This window comes from Puma concolor, chromosome D2 (genome assembly GCF_028749965.1).
Source record: "Puma concolor isolate L17-30 chromosome D2, mPumCon1.1.hap2, whole genome shotgun sequence".
In the NCBI taxonomy this organism is placed as follows: Eukaryota; Metazoa; Chordata; class Mammalia; order Carnivora; family Felidae; genus Puma; species Puma concolor.
The window spans coordinates 59,715,089-59,729,338 of record NC_141677.1 but is presented as its reverse complement, the minus strand read 5'-3'; the positions used below and the strand labels follow the sequence as shown (position 1 = coordinate 59,729,338).

The window sequence follows — 14,250 nt, the reverse complement described above, 5'->3', positions numbered from 1 at the left end:
GAGTCTAGAGTTTAGGGTATATGGGCGGTGGAGCGTGTCTGGAAATGAGGCTGAACTTGTGAGCGGGGACCAGGTCACGAAGGGCTTTGTACAGTCTGCAGAGGAGTTTTAGATACTTCCACAAGTGATGATTGGGAATCCCTTGTGGAACTTCAAGCAGCAGAGACTGATAGAATTTTGTGTTTAAAAAGATAATCCTAGTCACAGTGTGGAAACTAGAACAGAAGGAGACGAGACTGGTAGGGAACCAGTTAGGAAGATGTCACAGTAGTCCCAAAGGAAAGGTGGTGAGAGTCTAAAGTAGGGCAATGGCAATCTCAAACTTGTACATTTCAGCCCCAAAGAGCAATTTTTAAATAATTTTTTAATGCTTATTTATATATTTTGAGAGAGAGGAAGAGAGAGAATCCCAAGCAGGCTCTGCAATGTCAGTGTGAGATCACAACCTGAGCCAGAATCAAGAGCCGGTTGCTCAACCAGGTGCCCCCCACAAAGAGCAATTTTTAAAAGGTCGATGTATTTGAAGGATTTAGTGTCAGTGATGCCTCTAGAAGTTCAGGATTTTTTTTGGAAGAGTAAATAAATTAATTTCGTATCCCTCTTCTATCCCTGGAAGGCATTTGGCAAAGGTTTGCTTGGACCCATATGCAGGGATCTCGTTCATAAACTGCTGCCAAATCCTTGTGGGTCTGTTGTGAATACACAGCTCATTTAGAGCTTAGAGTAGAGGGGGTGTCAGTTGCTTTGTCCTTGTGACCAGTAACCACAGAATCACATTGTTCCCCCTTCTCAAGAAGATTGTAGCAATTTTGGGCAGTGAGCCCTCCCACCCCCCCTCCCCAAGTTGCTGCCTCCTCTGTATTTTTCATGTTACAATCAGTTTGAGTGATGATGATGGTTCTCTTACCCCTCTTCCTCCTTCATTATCATCATCATCCTGCTCATAGCTGACATTTACAAAATCTATGAGTACATACTATTTGCCAGGAAGTGTATTCAATGTTTTATCTAAATGGTTAAACTTAATCCTCCTAACACCCTATAAAATAAATTACTATTATTATCTTCAGTTTACTGATGAGGAAACTAAGGTTCAGAGTTCTTTAAGTAACTTGCCCCACGTACATAGCTTGACAAATGGTGGAACCAGAAATTGAACATAATTCTCTTTAATTTTAGAGTCTGAGCTCTTAACTGTTATGATGTGGTTACTACTTAATACAAGTTAGTATGATTTCTCTTTTTAAATTTGCTCTTTTTTGTAGCTCTGCCCAGTAAGGGCCATGTAATCAAACACAGTTTATTTACCCTCCATCTGCAGTTCATAGCAGGTATAAAACACAAATATAGAACATTTTTAAGACATGAAGCACAGGAAAAACTGTGGGGGAAAGTGGTGTGTGGGCAGAGTAGGGAAGCTATTTAAATTTCTAGCCTTTTTCAAGGCAGAATATTCATATATGCCTTCACTATTTTGCTTCAAGTATAGCAATTTTGGAAATAGGAAAGACGATTGTAAAAATCGAGATAACAATTCAGAAACTATAAAATTCACCCTCTTAAAGTGTATGATTGAATATGTTTTTTTGGAGTGTATTCATAAATTATGCAACCATAACCACTATCTAATCCAAGAACATTTGCTTCACCCTAAAAAAGAAATTCTGTACTCATTAGCAGTCATTCCCCATTTCTTCCTGCAGAGACACTTTCAACCCTACAATATACCAAAACATATCCCAAAGCTATGAAAAAGATTTTGAGAAGAATATTTATCCATGATCCCCTTCTCTTTAACACAGATAATAATAATAATAGCAGCCAACATCTGTATAATGGTTACTATGTGTAAGGTACTATTCTAAGTGCTTTACGTATTAACTCATTTCAATTTCACTATGACCCTGTGAGGCAAGTCCTGTTATTATATCCATTTTACAGATGAGGAGATTAAGGCACAGGGATGTTGAGTAACTCACCTTAAATCATATAATTCTAATAGGGGATGGAGATAGGATATAAATCTGGGCAGTCTGTGGGGCGCCTGGGTGGCTCAGTAGGTTAAGCGGCCGACTTCGGCTCAGGTCATGATCTCGCGGTCTGTGAGTTCGCGCCCCGCGTCGGCTCTGTGCTGACAGCTCAGAGCCTGGAGCCTGTTTCAGATTCTGTGTCTCCCTCTCTCTGACCCTCCCCCGTTCATGCTCTGTCTCTCTCTGTCTCAAAAATAAATAAACGTTAAAAAAAAAAGTTTAAAGATAAATAAATCAATAAATCTGGGCAGTCTGACTTTGTAGTCTGTGCTCTTAATTATTACATATGTTTTAACGGGATCATATCTACATTTGAAAATGACAAGAGGACCTTGAGAACGTTATGCTGAATGAAACCAGTCACAAAAGACCACATATTGTATGATTCCATTTATATGAAATGTCCAGAAGAGGCATATCTATACAGAGTATTTATAGAATAGCAATTTACAGAGTGTAAATTACTGGTTGCCTAGGGCTGGAGGTGGGGTGGAGAGGGTGGGAAGACTGTTGGTGGGAAATAGGAAGTGACTGCTAATGAGTATGGAGTTTCTTTTTAAGATAATGAAGATGGGGGCTCCTGGGTGGCTCAGTTGGTTGAGCATCTGACTCTTGATTTTGGCTCAGGTCATGATCCCAGCGTTGGGGGATCGAGTCCTGCATCAGGATCCGACCTGAGCATGGAGTCTCCCTGGGATATTCTGTCTCTCTCTTTCTTTCTTTCTCTCTCTCTCTCTCTCTCCCTCCCTCCCTCCCTCCTTCTCCCCCCCCCCCCGCCCCTTCCCCCCCCCACACTTAGTCTCTTTCTAAAAAAAAAAAAAAGTGTTCTAAAATTGATAACAGTGAAGGTTGCAACTCTGGGAATATACTAAAATCCATTAAATTGTACACTTTAAGTGGATGAATTATATATATGTGAATTACAACTTAATAAACCTGTTTCTTAAAAAAAAATATGAAGAGAAACCACCAGAATTATTTTTCTTAGACTACCTTTGTCTTCATCTAAAAAAATTTATATGTACATACACACACATCACCTTTTTCTCTTTATTTGGGGATACTCAGTCACTTGCAACCAATTCTGATTCTAAGCACTCTGCTTGCCTACTCAGACATTCCAGATGCTTCCAAGTACCTAAAAGCCCAACCTCCTTAACCTGGAAGTGAGGCCTGTGAGATCCCATAGAGCTCTGTGGGAAAGAATAGCATGATTATCGGGAATGTGACTATATATATTTTTTTTATTAAATATAATTTATTGTCAGATTGGTTTCCATACAACACCCAGTGCTCATCCCAACAGGTGCCCTCCTCAATGCCCATCACACACTTTCCCCTCTCCCCCACCCCCCATCAACCCTCGGTTTGTTCTCAGTATTTAAGAGTCTCTTAGGGGTGTCTGGGTGGTTCAGTTGGTTAAGCGACCGACTTCGGCTCAGGTCATGATCCCTCAGTTTGTGAGTTCAAGCCCCGCATCGGGCTCTGTGCTGACAGCTCAGAGCCTGGAGCCTACTTCAGATTCTGTCTCCCCCTCTCTCTACCCCTCCCCCGCTCACACTCTGTGTCTCTCTGTCTCTCAATAATAAACGTTAAAAAAAAAAAAAAAAAAGAGTCTCTTATGGTTTGCCTCCCTCCCTCTCCATAACTTTTTTTCCCCCTTCCCCTCCCACCTGGTCTTCTGTTAAGTTTCTCAGGATCCACATAGGAGTGAAAACATATGGTATCTGTCTTTCTTTGCCTGACTTATTTCACTTAGCATAATACCCACCAGTTCCATCCACATTGCTACAAATGACCAGATTTCATTCTTTCTCATTGCCAAGTAGTATTCCATTGTATATATAAACCATATCTGCTTTATTCATTTGTCAGTTGATGGACATTTAGGCTCTTTCCATAATTTGGCTATTGTTGAAAGTGCTGCTATAAACATTGGGGTACAAGTGCCCCTATGCATCAGTACTCCTATATCCCTTGGCTAAATTCCTAGCAGTGGTATTGCTGGGTCATAGGGTAGATCTATTTTTAATTTTTTGAGGAACCTCCACACTGTTTTCCAGAGCGGCTGCACCAGTTTGCATTCCCACCAACAGTGCAAGAAGGTTCCGGTTTCTCCACATCCTTGCCAGCATCTATAGTCTCCTGATTTGTTCATTTTAGCCACTCTGACCTGCGTGAGGTGGTATCTCATTGTGGTTTTGATTTGTATTTCCCTGATGAGGAGTGATGTTGAGCATCTTTTCATGTACCTGTTGGCCATCTGGATGTCTTCTTTAGAAAAGTGTCCATTCATGTCTTTTGCCCATTTCTTCACTGGATTGTTTTTTGGGCGTGGAGTTTGGTCAGTTCTTTATAGATTTTGGATACTAGCCCTTTATCCAGTATGTCATTTGCAAATATCTTTTCCCATTCCGTCAGTTGCCTTTTAATTTTGTTGATTGATTCCTTTGCAGTGCAGAAGCTTTTTATCTTCATGAGGTCCCAGTAGTTCATTTTTGCTTTTATTTATTTATTTATTTATTTTTTTTTAATTTTTTTTTTCAACGTTTATTTATTTTGGGGACAGAGAGAGACAGAGCATGAACGGGGGAGGGGCAGAGAGAGAGGGAGACACAGAATCGGAAACAGGCTCCAGGCTCCGAGCCATCAGCCCAGAGCCCGACGCGGGGCTCGAACTCACGGAGTGCGAGATCGTGACCTGGCTGAAGTCGGACGCTTAACTGACTGCGCCACCCAGGCGCCCCTCATTTTTGCTTTTAATTCCCTTGCCTTTGGAGATGTGTCATGTAAGAAATTACTGTTGCTGAGGTCAAAGAGGTTTTTTTCCTGCTTTCTCCTCTAGGGTTTTGATGGTTTTCTGTCTCATATTCAGGTCCTTCATCCATTTTGAGTTTATTTTTGTGAATGTTGTAAGAAAGTGGTCTAGTTTAATTCTTCTGCATGTTGCTCTCCAGTTCTCCCAGCACCATTTGTTAAAGAGACTGTCTTTTTTTCCACTGGATACTCTTTCCTGCTTTGTCAAAGATTAGTTGGCCATACAATTGTGGATCCAATTCTGGGGTCTCTATTCCATTGGTCTATGTGTCTGTTTTTGTGCCAATACCATACTGTCTTAATGATTACAGCTTTATAGTAGAGGCTGAAGTCTGAGATTGTGATGCCTCCCACTTTGGTTTTCTTCTTCAATATTACTTTGGCTATTCGGGGTCTTTTGTGGTTCCATACAAATCTTAGGATTGCTTGTTCTAGCTTTGAGAAGAATGCCCTTGCAAATTGATTGGGGTTGCATTGAATGTGTAGATTGCTTTGGGTAGTATTGACATTTTAACAATATTTATTCTTCCAATCCATGAGCATGGAATGTTTTTCCATTTCTTTGTATCTTTTTCAATTTCCTTCATAAGCTTTCTATAGTTTTGAGCATACAGATCTTTCACATCTTTGGTTAGGTTTATTCCTAGGTATTTTATGATTCTTGGTGCAATTGTGAATGGGATTAGATTCTTTATTTCTCTATCTTTTGCTTCATTATTGGTGTATAAAAATGCAAACGATTTCTGTATATTGATTTTGTACCCTGCAACTTTGCTGAATTCATGTATCAGTTCTAGCAGACTTTTGGTGGAGTCTGTCGGGTTTTCCATGTAGAGTATCATGTCATGACTATATATTTTGATATAGAACTTAAAACAGTTTAGTGTGTTATATCATCCATTCTGCAAATATTTATGGAGGGCCTTCTGTGTACCAGGCAGTGCTCTAGGTGCTTGATTGATATCAATGAATAAAATAGACACAAGATTCTTTGCCCTGTAGAGTGTAGAGGAGATAAGGTCTAATCCTATAGGCTTCATAGAGGAGGTATTATTTAAGTTGGATCATAAAAGATACCAGGATTTTATCTAGATGATAAGAGTTAAGTGTGTTTGATGGAAGAGTGAGGTGCCCAGCCGGTCCAGTCAAAACATATAGCATCTATATTGTGTCCTTTTTTTCTGTTTTTAATTTAATTTTTTTTTTTTTTTTGGCTGTGCCACAAATAATTTTAAAGTCTCAGTGGTTTATACCAACAACCATTTACTTTCATTCTCATGGGTCTCTGGCTACAGTTTGGCTAATCTAGGCTGGACCAGGTAGAATTCAAAAGGCTTTCATTTGGGTTCAAGTCTCTTTCCCCTTGTCTTCCCTCTGGGGCCCTGTCTGAAGAGGCAGTAACTTCCCAGGGCATGTTCTTCTCTTGGTGGGTATTAGAGCACAAGGGGACAGATCAAATCATACAATATGGTGTAAAGCTTCTGCTCATATTCTGTACATTGGCACTCTCAAAGCAAGTCACATGGCCAGTCCAACAAAAATGTGACAGGCAACTATACTCTGCCCACAGTGGGAGGCACTGTATAGTCACACAGCAAAGAGTATGGAGCTGTAATTCTGTTATAAAGAAGGTGATGAATTTATTTTTATTTTTTTATTTTTGAGACAGTGAGAGACAGAGCATGAGCAGGGGAGGGGCAGAGAGAGAGGGAGACACAGAATCTGAAGCGGGCTCCAGGCTCTGAGCAGTCAGCATAGAGCCCGACGCGGGGCTCGAACTCACAGACCGCGAGATCATGACCTGAGCCGAAGTCGGATGCTCAACCGACTGAGCCACCCAGGTGCCCCAAGAAGGTGATGAATTTTGAACAGCAATTTGATCAACAAGAGTATTATAAGTACAAGAAATAGCTGGACAATGGGGCACCTGGGTGGCTCAGTCGGTTAAGTGTCCGACTTCGGCTCAGGTCATGATCTCATGGTCCGTGAGTTCGAGCCCCACGTCGGGCTCTGTGTTGACAGCTCAGAGCCTGGAGCCCGCTTCAGATTCTGTGTCTCCCTCTCTGTCTGCTCCTCCCCTGTTCATGCTCTGTCTCTCTCTGTCTCAAAAATAAATAAACATTAAAAAAATTATAAAAAAAAACAAGAAATAGCTGGACAAGGCATGAATACAGAAGCGAATAGACATGGGTATAGAAATGACTAAAAGGTGTCAAAGATGTTGTTAGAGGATTGGAACAAATTGTGAATTATGGTGCTCCATTGATTCACAATACTAGTTTTCTGTGTTACTGCTATCAATTTTAAGTCACAGCACTATGGTGTAAAGACAGTAAATATTTATTTATCTAAGTCATATTTTACCTATCCCAAGTTCTCTTCCACCTGGTTGTTGGCAACTTTAATTTTAGGTATCATTGGAGTCCTTCCTTCCCTGCACCCAGTAGTATCAGAGAGATTCCTGGATCTACACAGTAGAAAACTGGAGGGGGAGCTGTATCTTTAGGCTACAGTGGTTGCTTCCTAATATTATGGAAAATCCTACTATTCACGTATACAAAATTCAGAGAGTTTAAAATGTAGAGTTAAAAAAAAAGGTACTCTATGAACTCAAGAAGTTTAATATGAAACATTTGCGAATACAAAATGCTATGAAACGCTTCTGTCCTTTCTCTCCTAGATGGAAAAACCGGTATCAGACTTATATTCTCACTGTAAACAACTCTAAAACTGGGAAAACACAGGAGGCAGCTGTTTTCAGGCATCAGGCAATAGGCAGCGCTGGTCTGTGATCCTGGAAAGAAAGGAAACACCAGGTGAGTCCCGTATTCACCCGGGCTCTTTGCCTGGGAACATTTTCCCAATTACAGCCCAGGGAGGTGGCACTCAAGTGAGAGCAATGGGCTCCCTGAACAGAGGAGGAAGAACTCAGAGTTTAGGGCTACCAAAAGGGCTGAATTGTAGAACAGGGTACAGGAGGAGAGGGAGCAGCATATAGGTGTAGGGGGCAGGAATCTGCTTGGGTATTTACCTCAGTTCCTTGGCCAAGGGTCAGGTTGGGCATGCACAGGGAAGACTCTGTGAGACCTGATGCGGAATGGCTGCTGTGGGGCTGAGAAGTGAACAAAGACACCTGAGGGTGCACAGTGCTCAGAAATGTTGGTGTTCTAGTCCAGCCAGAGTGAGAGAACTTGATGAGCATTTAAGATGAATTTGGGATCCCAGATAGGACAACTTTAGGAGTGAGTACAATACCCTATAGTAGGGGCACCTGGTGGCTCAGTCCGTTAAGCATTCGACTTTGGCTCAGGTCGTGAGCTCATGATTCGTGAGTTCAGGCTCTGCATCAGGCTCTGCATTGATGGTCTGGAGCCTGCTTGGGATTCTCTCTCTCTCCTTCTCTTTCTGCCCCTTCCCCCTCCCCCTCAATAAATACATAAACTTAAAAAAAAATACCCTAGAGTAAAGGCTGTACCTTAAGACTAGGGACAGAACCAAAATAAACCCACCTGACATGGCATAAAACCAAACCTATCAGGATCAAGAGGAACTGCCAGTAATTTAACTGCTTGTCAAACCAAAATTCAACACCCATTAAAGGAACACAACATAATCCAGACTGTGTACAACATATCATCCACCATACTTAGCATACAATAAAAATTACAAAAGCACAAAGAAGTGAAACTATGACAAGCAAAAATGTGACCCATCCTATGGAGAAAACATACAACACATCCTATGATGGTCCAGGTGATGGATTTAGCACACAAGGAATTTAAAGCAGCTGATACAAATGTGTTCAGATATTTAAAAGAAAAGATGGACATAATTAATGAATATATGGGGAACACTGGCAGAGAAATGGAACTATTAAAAAGAGCCAAGTGGAAATTCTAGATTTCCAGATGGAAAAGTACAATAGCTAAAATAAAGATTAACTGGATGGATTCATGAGAGCAGGAGAGACATGCAGAAGAAAGAGTCCAATGCACTAAATAAACTGAATCTAAACTGAATAGCCAAGAGCAAAAAGATTGGAGCTAGGGGATAACAAAGCTGTAGTGACTGTGAGGCAATATCAAGTAGTTTAACATATATCTAATTGGAGTCCCATAAAGATAGGAGGAAAGACGAGGAAGAAACATGTGAAGAAATAATGACCACAATTTCCCTAAATTTAGTGACAGACATCAACCCACAAGTCCCAAAACCTCAGTGAACCTCAGACAGTAAATATGAAGGAAACAACACCTGAGAACATTGTACGCACCTGCTGAAAACCGAAGATAAAAACAAAAATCTTTAAAAAAAAATTTTTTTTTTAACGTTTATTTATTTTTGAGACAGAAAGAGACAGAGCATGAACAGGGGAGGGGCAGAGAGAGAGGGAGACACAGAATCTGAAACAGGCTGCAGGCTCTGAGCTGTCAGCACAGAGCCTGACGCGGGGCTCAAACTCACGGACCGTGAGATCATGACCTGAGCCGAAGTCGGACACTTAACCCACCAAGCCACCCAGGCGTCCCAAAAATCTTAAGAGTAGTCAAAGTAAAAAGATATGTACAGAGAACAAAAGTAATAATGATAGCTGACTTCTTATCTGAAATTGGCAGAAGACAGTGGAACAACATCTCTAAAGTTTGAAAAAAGAAAAACAAAACTGTCAATCCAAAATATTATACTAAGCAAAAATACCTTCCAGAAATGGAAGTGAAATAAAAACATTTTCAAATAAACTAAAGCTGAGAGAATTTGTTGCCCGGAGACTTAATATTGCAACAAATGCTAATGGATGTTCTTTAGGCTGAAGGGAGATGATACCTGAAAGAAACTCAGATCTGTAGAAAGGAATAAAGAGCACTAGAAATGGTAATTATATAGGCAAATGTGAAAGACTTTTCCTTCTTTATTTAAAGGACAACTGATTATTTATAACAAAAATGGCATTGTATTATCAGGGTTTATAATAATTGTACCAATTATTTATTGCCGTGTAACAGATCTTCTCCAAAATTAATGGCTTAACACAATAAGCATTTATTGTCTTACAGTTTCTGTGGGTTGGGAATTCAAGAGTGGCTTAACTGGATGTTTCTGGTTCAGAGTCTGTCATGAATTGCCACCAAGATATTGTCTGGGGCTGTACTGATCTGAAATCTTGACTGGGGCTCTCAGCTCTCCTTATAAGATCTCAAATAGCTATTGGCAGGAGGCCTCATTATTCATCATGTGAGCCTCTCCATAAGGCTGCCTGAGTGTCCTCACGAATTAGTCTTGGAAATCACATACTGTCGCCACCACCACATTCTGTAGTTTAGAAATGAGTCACTAGCAAAGCCCACAATTAAGAGGAAAGGAACTATGCTCCTCTCTTTGAAGGGAGCAGTATCTAAAAATTTGTGGAGATACTTTAAGGCTACCACAAATATGTAGAGGTAATATATATGATAGAAATAATACAAGGTACAGGATGGAGTGGTAAATGGAATTATACTGTTGTACAGTTTATACAGTGTATATAAAGTGGTATAATATTAATTCTAAGTAGATGCATATTGTACTCCCTAGAGCAACCACTTGAGAAATCCAGAGGTATAGCTCAGAAGCCAATAGAGGAAATGAAATGGAATACTAAAAAATATTTGACTAGCTCACAATGTTGCAGGAAAGAAGGAACAAACCAATGGGACAAGTAGAAAAGAATTGCCATACCAATAACACTAAATGTAAATAATCTAAATATGTTAATTTAAAAGTATAAATGATCAGACTTATCAATTAACTGTTTAAAAGAGAGGCATTTGAGAAATAAGTCAGAGAAAGACAAATACTGTGTGAATTCACTTATATATGGAATCTAAAAAAGGCCAAACTCATAGAAACAGAGTTGAATGATGATTGCTGGGGGCTGAGGGATGGGAGAAATGGGGGAATATTGGTCAAAGAGTACAAACTTCCACTTATAAAATGAATAAGTTCTGGGATCTAATATACAAGATGGTGACTATAGTTAATAGTACTGTATAGTATACTTGAAAATTGCTAAAAGAGTAGGTTTTCAGTGTTCTCACACAAAAATTCTAATTTTGTGAGATGATGGATGTCTTAACTAATCGTATTGTGGTAATCATATTGCAATATACACATGTATGAAATCACATCATATACACAATGTCATATGTCAATTATACAATGTCATATGTCAATTATATCTTCATAAAGCTGGAAGAAAAAAGAGAGGTACTTTAAATATAAAAGCATAGATATGTTGGAAGTAAAAAAAAAAAGAAAAATATAAACCATGTAAACAGTATGGAAAAAGCTGACATGGCTATATTAATGTCAAAGAAAGTAGACTTTAAGAAGTATTAACAAGATAAAGAGGGATATGTTGTTATGATAAAAGTCAATTCATCAAAATGACTGAAAAATTCGAAATGCGCTAATAACAGAACTTTAAAATACATGAAGAAAAACTAACAGAATTAAAGAGAAAAACAAATCCCAATAAGAGTTAGGGGTTTAATTCCCCTTTCTCAGTATTGACAGAGCACATAGATAAAAATCAACAAGGATATTTATGATGTGAATGCTGCCATCAATCACCTTAACCTAACTGACATTTATAGAACACTATTCTCAACAACTGCAGAATGTACATTATTTTCAAGTGTGGATAGAGCACTCACTAAGATAGACCATATGCTGGGCCATAAACATCTCGGTAAATTTTAAATAATACAGAGTATGTTTTCCTACCACAGCAGAATTAAACTGGAAGTTAATAACAGAAAGATCTCTGGGTATTTGGAGTATTTGGAAAGTAAACAATGCACCCCTAAATAATCCATAGTTAAAAGAACAAATCATATGGGAAATTGGAAAATATTTTTGGTTGAATGAAAATGAAAGCATCATATCAGAATCTGTGGGATGCAGCGAAAGCAGTGTTTAGAGGGAAAGTTGTAGCTTTAGATGCTTATATTTAAAATGAAGAAGGATTTAAAATCTGTTATCTAAGTTTTCACAGGAATGAGAAAAAAAGAACTAATTAAATGTAAGGTTGAAGGAGGGAAATAACAAAGAAAGAAGAAATCAGTGAAATAGAAAACAAACAATAGAGATATTTAACAATGTCAAAAGTTGATTCTTTGAAAAGATCAATAAAATTGATAATCTTCTAGCAAGACTAAGAAAAAAAGAGAAAGCGAAATTTTCCAATATCATTACAGATCATACAGATATTAAAAGGTCAATAAAGGGGGGCGCCTGGGTGGCGCAGTCGGTTAAGCGTCTGACTTCAGCCAGGTCACGATCTCGCGGTCCGTGAGTTTGAGCCCCGCGTCAGGCTCTGGGCTGATGGCTCAGAGCCTGGAGCCTGTTTCCGATTCTGTGTCTCCCTCTCTCTCTGCCCCTCCCCCGTTCATGCTCTGTCTCTCTCTGTCCCCAAAAAAATAAATAAACGTTGAAAAAAAAATTAAAAAAAAAAATAGGTCAATAAAGGAATATTATGAACAACTTTATGCCAGTAAATTTGATAGCTTAGATTAAATGGGCACTTTCTTGAAAAATACAACTTACTAAAACTGAGACAAGAATATAAATTTTCAATAGCCGTATATCTGATAAAAATATTGAATATTTAATTGAAAACCTTTCCTTGATGTTCTACAGGCCCAGGTTATTTTACCGATAATTCTATCAAATATGTAAGGTTGAAACAATACCAGTCTTAACATAGATTTTTTTCAGAAAATAGAGGAGAAAGGAGCACTTCCCAGTTCTTTCTGCGGCAAGCCTATCCCTTATACACAAATCTGACAAAGACATTTAACGAAAAGATTAGAGACCAATATCCCTTTGGGAGCATAGGTATAAAATCTTCAACAAAATAGTAGCAAACTGAAATTTGCACTACATAAAAAGAATAATAGGGGCACCTGGCTGGCCCAGTGTGCCACTCTTGATCTCAGGATTGTGAGTTCAAGCCCATGTTGGGTATAGAGATTACTAAAAAAATAAACTTAAAAAAAAAAAGAATAATACATCATAAGCAAATAGGGTTTATTCCAGGAATGCAAGGGTGATTTAACATTTGAAAATCATTTTAATTTGCCATATTAACAGAATAAAGGAGAAAAAACACGATTGTCTAAAAACATTTGTCAGTAGATACAGAAAAAACCATTTGATAAAACTCACTTATTCATGTTTTTTTGTTTTTTTTTTTAAAAGGGCAGAACAAAACAGTACGCACGACCGAGGCAAAGTCCTGAACTATGCCCTTCGTTTCTTTTGGCAGGAATCACAACTATCACAGACATGCTAGCTGCCCAGAAGGCGCAGCAAAAGACCCCATGCAATCTCTAGGACAAAGCTAATTAATTGCTCTATGATTGTGTGCATTTGCTCTTTGTTAGAAAACTAGCATTCCAGCTTATCTCAACTACCAAACACAATTGTTATTTTCTGTAGCAAATCTGTAATCTTATTATTAAAATGTCATCTTAGTTTTCTATCTGTCATGGCAGTCTGTCATACAAATCTCCCACCTGTTTTGTTCTCTTTTTATCTTATCCTAGCTACTATTTATGCGTCACTCCCAGATTTCCATATAGGGTTTCCATATAGATACGTTATTTTCTTTACATATCCTACCACTGCTCCCTCTGCTCTTGTCAGAGATCTTTTCACACACGATGAACCCTTTTACTGTTGAATTTTACGTTCAAACATCCTGATTTAGGACATTAAATCCTTCTGGTTGACACCGAGGAATCAGTCATTCATTGGGTTTGCCATGCCTTGGCCGTTACTCTCTGGTTCATCTTAAATAGAAATTACCAGAAGGTTCCATATATACATTTTCCTTTCAAGTATAGTGGCTCTAGTTTCTACAAATGGCAAGTGTGTGGGTTTTTTTTTTTAAGATTTAATTAAAAAATTTTTTTAGAGAGAGAGTGCCCATGAGCGGGGAGAGGGAGAAGGGGAGAGGGAGACAGAGAGAGAGAGAATCTTAAGCAGGTCCCACTGTGGAGCCCGACGCAGTGTTGATCCCATGACTCTGGGATCATGACCTGAACTGAAATCAAGAGTCAGCTGCTGAACCGACTGAGCCACCCAGGCACCCCAAGTGTTAGTTTTTGTTATTTGCTTGTATAAAGCTGCTGGTTCCTGTTTTCCATGGTGCTTGGATAGTGGTGCTCTTTGAGAGAACCTAAATCACCCACCCTAAGAATGGTCTCAGCTATGTTTAACTCCAGTTGGACAGTTTTTCTTTCCTAGTTTTCTTCCTCAGAATCTTTCGTTTTCAGAATTGCTTTCCTGATTCTTCCTTCTAAAATATCAAGAGTATTTTATAAAGTAGGCTGAAGGGTAGAGAAACTCTTCATGTCTTTTT

The 14,250-nt window shown here is 39.0% G+C and overlaps 1 protein-coding gene across 1 annotated transcript in view; it reads left to right on the top strand.

Moving 5' to 3' along the window:
- DNMBP (dynamin binding protein) overlaps positions 1-14,250 on the top strand; it is a 112,852-nt gene that overhangs the window by 13,556 nt on the left and 85,046 nt on the right. The window contains exon 2 of the mRNA XM_025918095.2: positions 7,528-7,663. The gene's annotated coding sequence lies outside the window, so the exon portion shown is untranslated. The remainder of the gene's footprint in view (positions 1-7,527; positions 7,664-14,250) is intronic.